We start from the raw sequence: 14,711 nt of genomic DNA, 5'->3' as shown, positions 1-14,711 counted from the left end.
CTATCTGGACCATAAGTGAATTGAATGTTGAAGACCATAGTATTGGGTAATATTCCAGTCCATTCGGATAAGAATTGCGCCTTGTAGGGGCTCCAGAAGCACCATCGGGAGATCGGTTTATATGGGAGCTGCATCAAGCAATAGATCGATTAAGACCATATTGGACATGTATATTGAAGGTCATGGGAGAAGCCATTGTACAAAATTTTAGCAAAATCGGATAATAATTACGGCCTCAAGATGCTTAAGAAGTCAAGATCGCAGATCGGTTTATATGACAGCTATAGCAGGTTATGGAGCGATTTAAACCGTACTTAGCACAGTAGTTGGGAGTCATAAAAAATCACCTCATGCACAATTTCAGCCAAATCGGAAAAGAATTGCGCCCTCTAGAGGCTCAAGAAGTTTAGATCCAAGATCGGTATATATGGTAGCTACATCAGGTTATGAACCGATTTGAACCATACTTACCACAGTAAAGTGATACCAAAACACCCCGTGCAAAATTTCAGTCAATTCAGACGAGAATTGCGCCCTCTAGAGGCTAAAGAAGTCATTTACAATCCCAACCGACCTACACTAACAAACAGTATTTTTGCAAAACTTCAAGCGCCTAGCTTTTCTCCTTCGAAAGTTTGCGTGCTTTCGGCAGCCAGACGGACGAACGGACATGGCTAGATCTAGCTAGATGCATATTTTGAAGTGTTACAAACAGAATGACGAAATTAGTATACCCCCATCCTATGATCGATTTATATGAGAACTATACCATGTTCTTGACCGATTTAAACCGTACTTATCACAGTTGTTGAATGTCATAACAGAACACTGTGTGCAAAATTTCGGCTAAATCGGAGAAAATTGCGGCTTCCAGGTGCTCAAGAAATCAAATCGGGAGATGGGTTTTTATGGAAACTATAGTAGGTTCTTGACCGATTCGGACCGTACTTGGCTTAGATATTGAAAGTCATAACAGAACGATATATGCAAAATTTCAGCCAAATAGGATAAAAATGGAGGCTTCCAGGGGCTCAACAAGTTAAATCGGGAGATCGGTTTATATGGGAGCTTTATTAGGTTATAGACCGATTAGGACCGTACTTGGATTAATTTGTGAGAGTCATAACGGAACACTGTGTGCAAAATTTCAGCCAAATCGGATCAAAAGTGAGGCTTATAGGAGCTCAAGAAGTCAAATCGGGAGATTGGTTTTTATGGGAGCTATATCAGATTATAGACCGATTCAGACCGTATTTGGCTCAGTTGTTGAGAGGCATAACAGAATGCTATGTGCAAAATTTCAGCCAAATCGGATAAAAATTTAGGCTTCCAGGGGCTCAAGAAGTCAAATCGGGAGATCGCTCCCATATACGTCTTTCATCCGATTTGACCTATAAAGGCTGTAGTGTGGCTTCTACTACATTTTGGTCCAATCGTTACTAAATTTGGCATAAAGTTCTTTTTTCGGATCAGATTTTGATATATCTTTCGTCCGATATGCCTTTTAAAGCTGAAGAAGCCACAATTTTGGTCTGATCTTTGCCAAATTTGATACGAAGTGTTTTTTTTTCGACATCTCAATATGTGTGCAAAAGCGTTTTAGATTTATATATAGGTTACATATATATCTTTCATCCGATATGACTTTTTAAGGCTGCAATCGCAACAATTTTGGTTCGATCTTTATAAAATTTATCTTGTGATATTTTATTTAGCGTCCTAGCACGCGTGCAAAATTTCATTAAAGTCTGTCCAGATATATTTAGATATATTTCGGATATATCTTTCATCCAATATGGCCTGTAAAGTCTGTAGTATCGACCCTTTAAGTCCTATCGAAAAAAAAAATTACAAAGTTCTATTCAGTTTTTCAATAGGTATGCAAAATAAAAGTCTGACTAGATTTCAACATAGGTTTCAAATATTGAAAATAGTATGTATGTTTACTTGGTGGATTAGGGTATTATATAGTCGGCACCGCCCTACTTTTGCCTTTCTTTACTGTTTTTTTTTTTTTTGTAAAATGAAAATTGCCAAAATTCTTCCGTTTCTGTGAAACTGTTAAAGATACCTCAAATTTTGTTTTTTGAAAATTGTGGTCGCCATTGGGTGCAAGAACTGACCCATCGGCGGTAACATTTGGTCATAAAGTCAGAGATGAATTTTGTACTGATTGCCAACGCACTATTTATAAGCCGATCCCAATCTTTCAAACGCATTCAATGTGTGGTTACCTTTGCGAATATTTTCGCTTTATAGTGAAAGTTTAGGAGAATCAGCTTCAGTATTTTGATGACATTTTTCATTTGCGCTCATTTTTGCTCTCAAACTAGTTATTGTTTGTGTTGATTTTGGATTTTGGTTTTAAATGAATTTTATTTCCATAAAATTTTACGGAAACTAACATTTCAAAAAATTTACGAAAAACTATCTAGATTCTGCTTAAATGATGTTTTTTATTGCAGATAAAATAAGAATAGATGGTATAACTAATAAGTAAGTTCGTGTTAAGTTCGGCCGGGCCGAATCTTATAAACCCTCCACCATGGATCGCATTTGTCGAGTTCTTTGTGCAAAATCTCTTTTTAGGCAAACTGCCAAAACGAATTTGAATTGCGCCCTCTAGAGGCTTAAGTAGTCAAGATCTCAGATCGGTTTATATGGCAGTTATATCAGGTTATGTACCGATTTGCGCCACACTTGGCACAAATGTTGGAAGTCATAACAAAACACCTCATGCAAAATATCAGCCAAATCGGATTAGAATTGCGCCCTCCAGCTGCTCAAGGAATCAAGCTTTAAGATCGGTTTATATGGCAGATATACCAGGTTATAAACCGATTTGAATCATACTTAGCACAGTTGCTGGAAGTAATACCAAAACACCACGTGCAAAATTACAGCCAAATCAGATAAGAATTGCGCCCTCTAAAAAAGTTAAGACCCCAGATCGGTTTGTATGGCAGCTATATCAGGTTATGGACCGATTTGAACCATACATACCACAGTCGTTGGAAGTGATACCAGCAGGTGCAAAATTTCAGTCAAATCGGAAAATAATTGTGCCCTCTACAGGCTCAAGAAGTCAAGACCCAAGATCGGTTTATATGGCAGCTATTTCAAAACATGGACCGATTTGGCCCATTTACAATCCCAACTGATCCACACTAATAAAAAGTATATGTGCAAAATTTTAAACGCCTAGCTTTACTCCTTCGAAAGTTAGCGTGCTATCGACAGACAGACGGACGGACATGGGTAGATCCACTTAAAATGACATGACGATCAATCGCACTAATTCAATCAAATTAATGAAATGACATAGCGTCAAACGTAAGTGCAATATATGTAAATCTTGCGCTCATAGATAAAAGTCTGCTGACTAATATTATTTTAAAACATTTCCTCCCTTAAGGTGGGTATTAAGTTCGTGTTTCACAGTGAAAATTAAAATTTTTATGATTACTTTTTGTTGGTAATACAATAGAATTTGAAGCAAAAGGACTTTCTGGAATGACAGTAAAATGCTTGAGAACTGATAACGGTCGTGAAAATTTAAATAAAGAATTTGATTTGTTTTTGCGAAATAATGGAATTAAAAGACAGCTAACCGTACCATATATGCCGCAACAAAATGGTATCGCGGAAAGAGCCAACCGTACGTTAGTTGAGATGGCCAGGTTGTTCAACCTCGAAAATCGAAAGGTGATCGTCGGACTAGATGTCGTATTCTTGGAGAATACGTTTGATGAGGTAAGCCAAAATTATGATGTTTTCATTTATAAATATGATAGCCCGAATACTGAAAAAATTGTGGTGGACAATGAAAGCGAAGTTGATGACGACGAAGACGAAGATGAATGCTACAGAAGACATCGAACCAGAAGCAGAAATGGATGCATTAAATTAAGAAGATGAGCCTGAAGAAAACAATGCAGAAAGCCATCAACGAGAAGGAGCTCATGAACAGCCAGCAAGAAAAAATTGGACCTGGTAGACCCAGATTACTGCGTGACGGTTCCCGAGGACGACCACGAAAGCTGTTTCATGAAATAAATGCTCTAAGTAAATGCAATATGGAGACTCCAAACAACGAAATTGAAGCAATTAATTGTCCATATTCTGAGGAATGGAGAAAATCTATGCAAAGTGAGTACGATTCTCTAATTCGTAATAAGACTTGGGAGTTATCCGAGTTGCCAGAGGGACAAGTAGCCATTGGGTGTAAATGGGTTTTCACCGAGAAAAGAAACAAAGATGGTGCTGTGCAGAAACTAAAGTCTAGACTTGTGGCAAAAGGGTGCAGCCAAAGTTACGGCATATATTATAGGGAGACATTTTCTCTAGTGGCTCGCTACTCCAATATACGGCTTGTAATAGGTTTGGTCGTAGAGCATGGTCTTGTAATAGGTTTGGTCGTAGAGCATGGTCTTCATTTGCATCAGATGAACGTATCTTCAGCATACCTTAATGGCGATTTAAAAGACATAGTTTATATGAAGCAGCCTCCACAATTTGAAGACAAAAGAAGTCCACAGACAGTTTTACGACTAAAGAAGTCCTTATACGGTTTGAAGCAGAGTGGCCGATAGTGGAACTCTAAATTAAATGACATCTTAATTAAATACGATTTCAAACCCTGCATCAGCGAACCTGTATATACATAAAGCGCCAAAATGGTATATACAGCATAATCGTCGTCTATGTTGATGATTTAATCGTTGGAAGTTCATGTTTGTTCGAGCTGGAAAATATCAAGAAATCCCTTGCAACGGAATTCGAAATTGTAGATGGCGGAGAATTATCATATTTCCTTGGTATGGAGTTTAATCGCGAAGGTGATCTTGCAGCGATCACTATATCCCAAAAGCAGTATATACTTGACGTTCTCGAGCAATATGGAATGCGCGACTGTAAAGAAGTTTCTACGCCGTAAGATCCAGGATTCCAGGTAAATTGTACTGACTCTAAATGTAGACGAATCGACAAAACTCAGTACCAGTCAGCGATTGGAACCTTAATGTATTTAGCGTTATCGACTCGACCTGACATTCTATTATCGGTGACGAAACTATCACAGATGAATTGTGACCCTCATTCTGAAGACGAAGCAGCGTACAAACATATACTCCGATATTTGAAAAAGACCGCCGAGTATAAGTTACATTTTAAGAAGACTGGGAAACCCATTGAATGCTTTGCAGATGCCGATTGGGCAGGTGATGCTAGTGACCGAAAATCATTTTTGGTTACTCATTCGTTATAGCAGAGTGCGTTTTTACTTGGAGTGCAAGAAAGCAAAATGTGGTTGCTTCACGCACAACAGAGGCCAAATATATTGCTTTTTTATCGGCTGCGGCTGAGGCGGCATACGTGCGGAAAATTTTAAGAGAATTGCAGTTTCCTCAAGACAGTCCGATGGTCGCTTACAACGATAATCAAAGCGCTCAATGTCTAGTGAAGAATGCTATCCATCATTCCAGAAGCAAACATATTGAGATAAAAGATCTTCACGTCCATGATATGCACTCCGAAAAATTTATGTAAAATAAAGCATTTGAAATTTTTGAAAAGTATGGGCTTAGGTTAAGAAAACGTACGTATATAGTTTGAAATTAAATGTTTGTATATAGGCATTTTGATAGATGAATTAATTAAAGTGTTGAGAAAGAGTGTTGGAAATATGGCAACACGTTAATTGAATTAGACTAGGCAACTCTTCTTAGAGATATAAATAATATTCTACTTAAAAGTTGTCGGCTTTCATTTATTTTGGATATTAAACAAATGACGAAACGCGTCCCATAGTGGTTGGTGCGTGTTGTGATCTCTGGCTTTCCTTTTCCATTGAACAAATCTTCGATCGCTGCGCTCATCTCGAAAGAAAAACAAAACGAAAAGTTACTAATTATTCTATGGAAACGTTTTTCTGATAAGCAAGTAAATTATTTCATTTAAAGCATTATTTAAATAATATTTTTTCTACTGATAAAATTTCAATTAAAATAATAAAACGAAAATCAAGAACTAATTATTTCTTAACAAAATCTTATTACATGTTTGTCTTTCGGAACAATTTTCATAAACAAATTTTTTGGTAAGAAAATACTTGAAGATTGTGGCTCAAAGAAACTTTTAATAACTTTAATCGTCAAAGAATCACAAAAATTTTATCTTTTGAAAAAATAACATTGCGATTCGGTCTTTAAAAAAAATGCGTTTACCCATTAACGATGAAAAATACCCAAGAATAGAACTGCCTTACAAAAATTCTAGCTCGAGTTTGGATAGAGGTATCGTTATGAAATTTGGTTTGTCGAAAGTCGGCAATTTTTATATCCTCCACCATAGGATGGGGGGTGTACTAATTTCGTCATTCTATTTGTAACTACTCGAAATATTCGTCGGTTGGTATTGTGAATGGGCCATATCGGTTCATGTTTTGATATAGCTGCCATATAAACAGATCTGGGATCTTGACTTCTTGAGCCTCTAGAGTGCGTAATTCTTTTCCGATTGGGATGAAATTTTGCACGACGTGTTTTGTTATGATATCCAACAACTGTGCCAAGTATGGTTCAAATCGGTTCATAACCTGATATAGCTGTCATATAAACAGATCTGGGGACTTGACTTCTTGAGCTTCTAGAGGGCGCAATTCTGATCCGATTTAGCTGAAATTTTGCAAGACGTATTTTATTCTTCATTTCAACTACTATGTCTAATAAGGTTCAAATCGGTTCATATCCTGATATAGCTGCCATATAAACCGATCTGCGATCTTGACTTCTTGAGCCCCTAGAGGTCGGAATTAGTATCCGATTTGCCTGAAATTTTGTACGACGGATCCTCTCATGACCATCAACATACGTGTTTATTATGGTCTGAATCGGTCTATAGCCCGATACAGCTTCCATATAAATCGATCTCTCTATTTTACTTCTTGAGCCCCCAAAGGGCGCAATTCTTATTCGAATTGGCTGACATTTTACACAGGTCTCCAACATATAATACAATTGTGGTCCAAACCGGACCATATCTTAATATCGCTCTAATAGCAGAGTAAATTTTTTCTTATATCCTTTTTTTGCCTAAGAAGAGATACCGGGAAAAGAACTCGACAAATGCGATCCATGGTGGAGGGTATATAAGATTCGGCCCGACCGAACTTAGCACGCTTTTACTTGTTTAAATTTCAAATCATTTATATCAAACGAAAAAAATTCCGACATTTCTTAGGAGTGAGATTTCTGGAATCCGTTTTAATGTCTTGTTGCATTTGATGGTTTTTATGTTAAAAAAAATAAATGTATGGTTATATTCCCAATTCTTTTGACAGCAGATGCTATTTTATACCATTAAAACCAGCATACTTCGCTAAATGGTCCTAAAATATTAAGAAAATGTGTTTTTTTGTTGTAGGCACCGATAAGCATAATAAAAAGAAGTTGAAAAATTTTGAAAAATTTGAGCTTTAAAAATAGTCTCGAGGTTCGGTTGTCTTTAAGGAGTTTTTCGCCTATAAAAATTCATTAAAAAGTTTTCTTTAGAAAAAATTTTAAAGAAATTTTGTCTTTTAAAAATAATTTCGCGGGGGTCCGTCCCGTGCTTTTTTGCATTAGTCCTTTTGTCCTTACGAAAAAAAATTTAAAGCGGCCCTGTCCTCAAGAAAGTTTTGTCTTTGTAAAATAATAAAAATATGAAATTTTTTTACTGACATGTTTTTTTTAGAATAAATTTAATTTTAATTTTTGTTTAGACAAAAAAAAAATATCATTAAAAAAAGTGTTAATGATATTTTTCTAGGGACAAAATTTCAGCGTAATATTCCCTCATGAGAAAACTTCAGCAAGGGCCAGGGCTTTTCAAGACAAAATTTCTTAAAAATTAAAGAAAAAATTTTTATAAAAAGAAATTTTATTATATTTTTTTAAAGTCTACATTTTAATTAATTTTTTAAGGACTAAATTTCAGCGAAAAACGCTCTAAAGACAACTTAATCTCGAGATTATTTTTTAAACCCAAAACGTAAATTTTGCATAATCGTTTCTAAAGTCTTTTTTATTATTCTTATCACTCCTAAATTACATTTTCCTAAAATTTTTTCCATAGATAAATTTCAATAAATATTTTTAGAGACAAAATGTTAACCATTACACCTGACGCTCGATTCCGTTTTCTGATTTTGATGAAATTTTATCTCTATATATAAAAGAGACGCGTGATAGACGGATTAGCTGACTGACTGATCAACGCCCAGCCCAAACGGTTAAGCTGGAATCATAAAACTTGGCAAAAATGTGGGTCTTGGGTAGTAGGCGCGCGATAATACGGAGTTTTGTGATATTCGTACGTTTAGGAACTAAAAAGTACAATATGGTGACTTTTTACCCAGCGCGAACGGATGGAACTCAAAATAATACCGAAAGTGAAAAAATGGTACGTTTAGTATCGTACTTTTTGGTACCTTGTTTGTTAATTGAGCTAGAGCTTTGAATTTTGGGTACACTATGGCAACCTAAATTGGTATGCCAAAGAAGTTTTTGGACATTTAGAAACAAAAAAGTACCAAAAATGGTACAAGATAAGTGAACTTTGCATAGGGCGGACATACAGAGCTAGAACTTCGAAATTTGGCTTAAATGATTGTTAAATCGCTAACAATGATCGATGTCTTGACATATATACGATAAGTTGTACCAAATATCAAATGTTGAAATCGTACAAGAAGTGAATAAAAAGTACTTAAGTGCTGTAATTGGTACCATTTAGTACTTTCTTTCTACATTGAGCTACAGATCTGAAATTTGGGATACAGGCATATCTTGGCAGTATGTACCAGACGACCAGAAGATTTTGATGATATTCGCAAATTTTGGTACTAAAACGTACAATATGGCACCTTCTTTACGGATTGAGTAACAGCTCTGATATGTAAAATACATGTAAATCTAGGCACTATTTACCAAGCGACTAGAAGATTTTTTGATATTCTTTAATTTTGGTACTAAAACATACAAAGTGGTTCTTTATTTACAGATTGAGCTTCATATGTGAAATAAGGGATACAGGTACATCTTGGCAGTCTGTAACGGATGACTAGAATATTGTTTTGTACATTTTGCGAATTGAGCTAAAGATCTCAAAATTGCGATACAGTTACACCTTGACAGTATTTATCGGCCGACTAGAGTTTTTTCTCCTAAGCCCCTACAGCAAAAAAAAAACATTTTCTTAATATTTTAAGACCATTTATTGAAAAAAGCTGGATTTAATGTCTTTGGCATAAAATAGAACCTGCTGTCAAAAGAAGAATGATTATTGCCTTAATTTCTTTTTTTTAATAGAAACCATCAAATGCAACAAGACATTAAAACGGATTCCAGAAATCTCACTCCTAAGAAATTTGCGTAATTTTTTTGTTTGATTTTTGGGATAAAAAAACTTTTTGAGCCCTTACAAGCCGCAATTTTTGTCGCATTTGGCTGCAATTTTGAGTGTAGTGTTCTGTTATGACTTCCAATAATTGTGCCTGGTACGATCCAAATCGGTCTTTAACCTGATATAGCTCCCATATAAACCGATCTCCCGATTTGACTTCTTGAGCCCTTACAAGCCGCAGTTTTTGTCCGCTGAAAATGGGAAAGCAGACATTACTGCTGTTGCAGCAAATATAGGGAAGCTGTATTAGCAAACATTCATACTGTTATTTCAAGTAACAAAATCTGCTGTATTGAGTACACAAGTCTGCAGAAAAAAATTTATGCTACTTTTTATGGCTGACCGCTACTTGTTTTGATTACTTTAGCCATTTTTTAGAATTTGTTAGAAATTTTGTTGGAAGAGATGATTTACATTTGTGCAACATGTCTGCAAAAAAGCTACCTGATCCATCCATTGGTATACATTTAGAACTGCCATATAGACCGATTCCTCGATTTAAGGTTTTGGGGCCCAAAGAAGGCGCATTTTTTGTCCGATGTCGCCGAAAATTGGGACAGTGAGTTGTGTTAGGCTCTTCGAAATTTTTCTGAAACTTGGCCAAAATCGATCCAGATTTGGATATAGTTGCTATGGGGCATAAGGTATGCATTTTCATCGGATTTAGACGATAGGTGGTTTACGTATATACCCGAGGTGGTGGGTATCCAATGTTCGGCCCGGCCGAACTTAACGCTTTTTATTTGTTTGTTATTGATGTACTAATATGCACATAACTGGCATGGCATTGTGTATCTAAATTTAAAGAAAAAAGTTATGGAAAGTATACATTCAGTGGTGATTATAAGCCACCACTGATACACACATTTACATGTGTTCTATTTTTTCTTCTAACGTCCCCTTCATAATTGAGCGGCAGTCATTGTCAGCAAACATCAGACTTTTCAGCAATAAGCCTGCTACTCTGAAATTGCAGTATTACTGCTGTAATAGCACTACTAATATTCAGTGGACAATGTTTACTATTTTCAGCAAACATTTTTCTATGAGTGTATATAAAAATAATATTGGGTTGCCCAAAAAGTAATTGCGGATTGTTTAAAAGAAAGTAAATGCATTTTTAATAAAACTTAGAATGAACTTTAATCAAATATACTTTTTTTACACTTTTTTTCTAAAGCAAGCTTAAAGTCACAGCTGATAACTGACAGAAGAAAGAATGCAATTACAGAGTCACAAGCTGTGAAAAAATTTGTCAACGCCGACTATATGAAAAATCCGCAATTACTTTTTGGGCAACCCAATATTAAGTTTCGCCAAATTAAATTTCTCTTTAAATAAGTATTTTTCATGTACTTTCTTGTTTAGTTAACCGAAACATATATATATACATTAGGGTGGGGTGATTAGCATGGAAGAAAAAAAAATCTAAATGGATTCTTAGCGTTTCTGATTCTTGGGATTATACTGATTAAAAAAGTCCACTAGGCCATACGTCTACGGTGAAAATCGAGCTTCCAGATTTTGACATCCAGTTTTTCTCAAACTTTTGCCACATTTTTTGGATATTTTAGCCTATAACAGCCAAACCGTTGAGATTCTCGATCCAATACTCTGTCTAAAATTTTTGGGAAGACAGTAATTAAGAACCCTCACGTACATCGCAAAAGCATTGGAAAGCTGCTTCAGGCAGTTTTGACATTTTTTTTGGTGAAAATATTAATAAATCTCCATTTTTAGTTCTTTATAGCGCTAAATCATAGAAATGTTCTATTTCGTATTTTTATAAATTTTTTTTTTTATTTTTTTTACCCTCCATAATAGGATGGATAAACTTAATTCATCATTCCGTTTGTAATACCTCGAAATATGCGTTTAAGACCCCATAAAGTATATACACTCATAAAAAAAGTTGATAAAAATAGCAAACACTGTCTGCTCAATATAAGTAGTCAAATTTGATGCAATTTCAAAGCAGCAGCAGAAAATGACTGCTTCTTAGTTATGAGGCTGATGTTGGAAGAAAAAATAAAATACAAATGAAAATGTGTGTCTCAGTGGATGTTTATTATCACCACTGAATGTATACATTCCATAATATTTTTTCTTTAAATTTAAAAACAGAAGGCCATGCCAGTCATGTATACACAACTCTAATAGAAATTTGTTAGTAAAAACAGCAAAAATGTTTGCTGAAACGGCAGTAATATCTGCTTTCCCACATTCAGCAGACAAAAACTGCTGTTTTAGCAAACATTTTGAAAAACAAATTTGGTTGAGTGTATATTCTTGATCGTCATGACATTTTAAGTCGATCTAGCACTGTCCGCCCGACTGTCTATCGAAAGCGCGCTTATTTTCGAAGGAGCAAAACTACGCGCTTGAAATTTTGCACAAATAATTCTTATTAGTGTAGGTCAGTTGGCATTGTAAATGGGCCAAATTGATCCACGTTCAATTCTTATCCGATTTGGTGAAAATTTTGCACATTGTGTTTTGGTATCACTTCCAACAACTGTGTCTAGTATGGTCTAAATCCGTCCATAACCTGATATAGCCGCTATATAAACCGATCTCCCAATTAGACTTCTTGAGCTTCTACAGAGCGGTTAATAACTTGATATATATGTCATATAAACCGATCTCCCAATTCGATACTCTGAGCCACTGGAGGGCGCAATTTTTACTAGATATGACTTCTAACAGACATGACAAGTACGGTCTATATCGGTCAATAACTTGATTTAGCTCATATATATTGAAAAAGTCCCGGCCTCTACGGGATAACTATGAGCACCACACAGGCTGGAACTTTGAGCTCCGACTTGTGTGGTGTCCATCGTTATCACAGGAAGCTTAGCTGAAAGCTACCGGGCGCGTCCACAGGTTGCGGGTGGTGGAAAGCTCAGTTTTTATGCGGAATAGCTGCAAATGCGGCCGCGGGCAGTCAGCGATTTTCGAGAGGAGAGCCTCAGTGAAGAGTCAGGTGGCACTGGTTCTTAATTAAATGCTGAGTGCCAATGATACTCGAGATGAAAAGGCGAGTTATTGACGCCTTCAAATAGCCAATGACCAACATGGTAGTTAATAGCACCAGATTTCAACATAAAGATATTCACAAAGCCACATGGCTGTCACCCGATCAAAACACGAGGAACCAAATTGATCACGTTGTGATAGATGGAAGGCATTCATCCAGAGTGTTAGATGTACGAACGATCCGTGGCGCGAATATAGATTCGGATCATTAGATTGTTACAGCAAAGGTTCGCACCCGTTTGAACATAGCGAGGAAAGTACGATCTGATACTGCACGGAAGCTGGACATTGAAATGATGCAAACCTAACAGATGGCAACGGCATACTCCACTCGACTGACCCAACTGCTTGATGAAAGCACTCCTTGTTCCGATGATATAATGGCGCAGTGGCAAACTATTGCCCACTCCACGGAAAATGCCGCGAAATCCGTACTTGGGTACCGGAAGCCTCCTCCAAGGAACCCATGGTACAACCAAGAGTGTCGAGATGCTACTGAAGCCAAGAATGCGACATATAGAACAACCCTGCAATCAGTAGCAACGCGCTAGATGAAAGAGAGGTATCGGGAGAAAAGAAGAGAGGAGAAATGTCTAATTCGCAGAAAGAAAAAGGAAATGAAAAGACATGAGTGTGAGCGAATTGACATGTACAGGAGTCAAAATGATGTCCGGAAATTCTACCAAAAGATTAAAAATCAGAACGATGGATTTGGTGTAGGCACATTCTCCTGCATAAACAAAGAAGGAAATCTGGTATCTGATACAGATAGCATGCTGAGGATTTGGAAAGAACACTTTATACAACTAGTGTCCGACGTTGGCGGCGAAGAGGATACCGCAGAATCAATCAATGATGATGGTATAAAATGTTTACCTCCTAGTCAGAATGTGGTCCAAGTAGAAGTGACCCGATTGAAGAACAACAATGCAGCAGGAGCCGACGGGTTACCCGCTGAACTATTTAAGACCGGAGGCGACACGCTGATAAGGCGTATGCATCAGCTTATCTGCGCAATCTGGCTAGAAGAAAGCATACCCGATTGGAACCTCAGCATACTATGTCCCGTACACAAGATACTCTCGAGCGTACTGTGTGAAAGATTAAAACCTAAAGTCAATGAGATAATTGGGCCCTTTCAATGCGGCTTTAGACCTGGTAAATCTCCCCTAGACCAGATATTCACATTGCGCCAAATCCTGGAAAAGACTACCATATTTTTGTTTACTACAAAGCCGCTTTCGATACCCCTTAACGTTCAAAGGTATTGCAAGCCATGACTGAGTTTGGTATCCACACAAAATTAATAACACTCTGCAGGTTGAAACTTGCTGATACGCGTTCCCTAAGAATCTGTCCGAATCATTCAATACCAAACGAGGTTTCAGACAGCCTATCGTGGGATCTCTTTAATATCGTGCTGGAGAAGATTATACGAGATGCAGATGTGTTGTTATATGGTTTTGAGGCATGGGTACTTGTGAAAGCAGATGAGGCAATGCTTGGAGTATTTGAGAGAAAGATTCTTCGTAAAATATATGAACCAGTTTGCGTTAATGAAAATATAGGCGTCGTATGAACCACGAGCTGTATGACGCCGATAGCATAGTTGGTAGGAGACACTTCTCTTGGTGTCAGAGATTTTAGATATAAAAATAATAAAAAAAATGTGGATAAACCAGTGGATTCGGATAATACATGCGGAGATGGAGACGCAGCCAGAATCATCAGAGTCAACATCAAATCTAGAAAAAAATGCTTTCGCAAAACGTATTGGCATTCGATTTAGAGGCAGCATTTAGAAATATTATTTTTTCTTGGCCGCTCGTTGCAAAAACGCAAATAAAAGTTTTGCGTCAAATTTGGAACAAATTAAATATTGAGGTTAATGAAAAAAAATATTATTAAGAAATTGGGCAGATTACCGAAAAATGACGGTGAACTTTGTAAGGGACAAACAAAAAACAAGTAAAAGCGTGCTAAGTTCGGCCGGGCCGAATCTTGGAAATCCCACCACCATGGATTCTGTAAAAAATGTATACAAAGCAAATTTAGACGAAGGCCATCATTTTATTTCACATACGAAAAATCTGTCCAACCAACAAGAATCAAAGCTTCAAGAACCGAACAAGGATGATCGAGAGACCGGTTTACATAGGACCTATATCAGGTTATATTATAATACTGTATGCAAATGTCAGCCAAATTGGACAAAAATTACGGCTTGTAAG

Source organism: Stomoxys calcitrans, chromosome 1 (assembly GCF_963082655.1).
Source record: "Stomoxys calcitrans chromosome 1, idStoCalc2.1, whole genome shotgun sequence".
NCBI lineage: Eukaryota > Metazoa > Arthropoda > Insecta > Diptera > Muscidae > Stomoxys > Stomoxys calcitrans.
This window is presented reverse-complemented; position numbering follows the sequence as displayed.